General features: G+C 40.8%; 1 protein-coding gene across 1 annotated transcript in view; it reads right to left on the reverse strand.

Annotated features, from left to right (window-relative positions):
• The window catches only part of RUVBL1 (RuvB-like AAA ATPase 1), a 44,135-nt gene that overhangs the window by 25,755 nt on the left and 14,339 nt on the right, over positions 1-4,041 (reverse strand). The window lies entirely within an intron of this gene.

The raw sequence follows: 4,041 nt of genomic DNA on the forward strand, positions 1-4,041 counted from the left end.
CTGACCGAGATCAGAGTTTCCACACAACTCAGGTATACCAGGCCTCACAAGACCTGGAAGTACATACAAGGTCAACCATTAAAACCTGCGCTGCACAAAAAGCCTTCCTTCCCCAGGGAATCAGCAGCAAATCATCAGTTTAGCTCAACCATTGGGCCTGAGTGCTAGTCCCCACAGGAAGTTCCTTCATTTTACAAGTGAGCAAAGGACAACAAATTGGTTCCAGTGCAGAGTTTAAGTGGTAGGAACAGCATATAATATAACAGAGAACTGAATAAAAACACAAAAAACCCACAGATCAGAGACAAAGATCTGATATTAACTAGTAAAGGTCTAACACCACCAAAGAACACCTATAAAACCTAAAAGGACTGGAAGCCCCCAGGCTCCCAAGCCAGGGTGTGGGGAGGGCCAAGGGCTTCAGCTAGGCCCCGCCGCGCCCCCAGACTTCTGCATCCAGCCCAGCAACAATCAGCAAGACACCTCCGGAAGCACCCTGGGCTCCCAAACCAGGAAGGGGGGTGCCAAGGGCCTTGGCCACACCCCTCCCAACAGATGGCTGCATCCAGCCCAGTGACGGCAAACAAGCCACTGCCAGAAACCCCCCAGGCTTCCAAGCCAGAGTTGGGGGAGTTCGCAGGCCTCAACTACACCCCCGTCCCCAACCCTCCTCAACCCTCCACAAGCAGGCTAGCAAAGGAGCTAGCTGAGGGCCAGCCCTGCCCCCCAGCCTCCATCTCCATTTCCCAACCCCCCTCCCATGTGCCCCTCCCACTGCTCTGCAACATCTTTAAATGTAAAAAAAAATAATAAACAAACACATCATGACAATTATGAAACAATTGGAAATTTGAAAACTAGGTATTTGACAATATTAAGAAATTATTGTTCATTTTTTTTCTAGGTATGATAATGGCATTGTGGGTTTTTTGTTAAGTCCTGATTTTTGAGAGATATATACAGAAATATTTATGGATAAAATATTTATGGTGGTGAAGAGGTTTGGGGGAGGGTCATCATACCACTTGATGACTTTTGTAAGTTTGAAATTTTCCATAATAAAAGTTAAAAAAAGGGAAAAAGAAAAAATAATAAACTACTACGCTACACCTCCAAGATTTGCTGAAATTAGAAAGATTAACAATACCAGGAGTTAGTAAGGCTGCAGAACAACAGAAAGGCTTATACACTGCTGCATGTGTAAACTGGTCTAGGTGCTTTAGGCACAACACGGTATTATCTACTAAAGTTGAACACATGTATATCCTATGATCATGCAATTCACTTCCCAGGTGTTCCCCCAACAGGATGGGTGCATGCGTGCACTAAGTGACACAGACAGCAGTGGTCACAGGAGCATCATTCATAACTTCCAAGCACTGGAAAAACTCCAGGGTCAATCAATAGTGGAAGAGATAACTAAATTGTGAAATACCCATACAACAGAATACCACATAGCAATGAAAAAGAATTACAAGGGCCGGCCCGTGGCTCACTTGGGTGAGCGTGGTGCTGACAACACCAAGCCAAGAGTTAAGATCCCTTTACCGGTCATCTTTTTTATAAAAAAAAAAAAAAAGGAATTACAGCTATATACAACATAGACGAATCTCCCAAACATACAGTTGTGGGAAAGAAGCCAAACTCAGAATATATACTGCATGATTACATTTATTTGAAATTCACTATAATGTTAGAAATCAAGACCATCATTAACTTGGGGAAGGAAGGATGGTGACTGGGGCACAAAGGGTAGTTGGGGGTACTGGCAACACTCTCTTTTTTGACTGGGTGCTGGTTTCACAGGTTTTCACTTCTGGATAATCCACCAAGCTATACATGTATGTTCCGCCTACTTTTCTGTATATATGTACAAAATTACCAAATCAATTTTTAAAAAATTTAAGTAAATAACACGAGGACCTGGTGAAGGAAGAATATAGATGGCTTAAGTATAGGAAACACTACTCTAAACCTCTGCTGGAGTCTGCAGTCATGGTTCTCAACCTTTAGACTCACCCAAGGGACTTCTACAATTCCTTAGGCCTTGCTGCACCCAGACCACTTGCCTCCGAATTCTCAGGGGCTGGGTTGCCATTATTATTGGTTTAAGGCTCCTCAGATGATCCCAAAGTACAGCCACGATTAAGAACCACTTATCTAAAGAATAAACGAAGAACTCTGTTCTACTCACAATGTGGAGACATAAACTACTTCTGATGGAAGGAAGCCCTGATATGGTCTTAGTGTCTTCCCCATTAAACTACCTCTGTTCTGATATGGAAATATCCCACCAGCACAAGGAAACACTGCCAAACGGTGTCAGGCGCTCTCAAATCACTTCCCATTTTTACATGTGGTCATTATCTGATCACTGGGCTGGCTGCCTTCTTCCCCCAAGAAACCCAATCAGGACAAAGACTTTAAGACATTAAAAGTTGAAGAGAAGTTTTGCTCCACCTTCGTTCCATCTGATAGCCTACAAATGGAAGTTCTGGAATAGCCCCAAAAGAGAGGACATATTTCACTTTTGCTTTAGTTCAAAAACAAATTCTTAGTTCCTGAGCATCAAGACAAAACTTTTCCAAACAAAAGGAATGTTACAGAAGATTTTGACAAACTTGGAAAATTCTCTACTTATAAAGTGAAACTTGATTTTGTTTAAATCAAACCTTCTATACCCTACAGAGATAAATTCCTTCAAATGGAATGCTTACCTATACTTACTATTAGATGGCTGTGACATGAAATTCCTGGAGTAGAGGAAGAAAGGCATTCCCATCTCTCACTAGTCCCCATATCTGTTTAAAGTTGCTCTGTGCTGACAAGCAAGTAGGGGATGTGGCTGACGGACAATGAAACCGGCTATTAGCCAGGAAAGAGGCTGAGCTGGCGCTGTCTCTGGCAACGACAACACAAATGACACAGGTTTCATCTTCTGGCTCAGGTTTCTAAATCTCTGACAGGGACCTTCATCACATCAAGGAAATAGCACAGACTCCTTGCTTTGTATTTCTGGTCGGCTTACCGCTTCCTCCCCACCCCCTGCCGGCTTCGTAAAAATGCAAAGGCAGAGGAAGATGGGCAAGGCTCTTTTCTGAAGACAGTCAACAGCCTGCCTTGTCGTCCTGTGGCAAGACTGAGAAGCTTCTCTCCACACTGCTACCATTAGAAGAACTGCACTGCCCTCCCTCAAACATGGCAAATCTCAGAATGGATGCCAAGGTGTGTTATTTCTTTTTTTTTTTTTTTAATTTTACAGCATTTTAAGCTACCTTTAAGCAACCCAAACACAACATGCACACATGTGATGGTCAGTTTTGTCAGATTTTATCAATGTAAAAAAAAATTTTTTTAATAATTTTTTTTTTTTTTTAAAGATGATCAGTAGGGGGATCTTAACCCTTGACTTTGTGTTCTCAGCACCACACTCTCCCAAGTGAGCCACAGGCCGGTCCTTAAATAAATTTTTTAAAATATTAAAACTCAGACATTTGACCAGTTGTAACATCTTTCTGTTAATCTCATTAATTAATGAGTTAAATAAAATCGTTGGCATGTTTATTTTTATTTATTTTTATTTCTACAAAAATGTATTAAATTGTTTATTATGTATAGTAATAACAACAAACAGATTGGTATGCATGGATTGATTTTAAAAGATTATCAAAATTTAAGACAGTGAGGATTTCTTTATTTTTACAGTCCAAATACCTAATTTAGGTAAAAACAAAACTAAAACAAAATCTGCTTGAGCTATTTAAGGTAGCACATAAAACAGGCCATGCCATTTGGAGCATGCCCGAAATTATATCCAAAAGTCTTCAATCTCTATTACATTATATTCTGGATTTTCAAACAAAGAAATTAAAAATTATCTCGGGTTCAAATGAGTTGCAGTTATTTTCTATTACTGTATAACAAATTGCCAAAAATTTGGTGGCTTAAATAAGTTTTGTAGGTCAGAAGTCCAGGTGGATTCAAATGGGTTTTCAGGGTCTCACACGGCCAAAATCAAGGTGAGGCTCAGCTGAGCTCTTA

Source organism: Galeopterus variegatus, unplaced genomic scaffold (assembly GCF_000696425.1).
Source record: "Galeopterus variegatus unplaced genomic scaffold, G_variegatus-3.0.2 Scaffold2572, whole genome shotgun sequence".
NCBI lineage: Eukaryota > Metazoa > Chordata > Mammalia > Dermoptera > Cynocephalidae > Galeopterus > Galeopterus variegatus.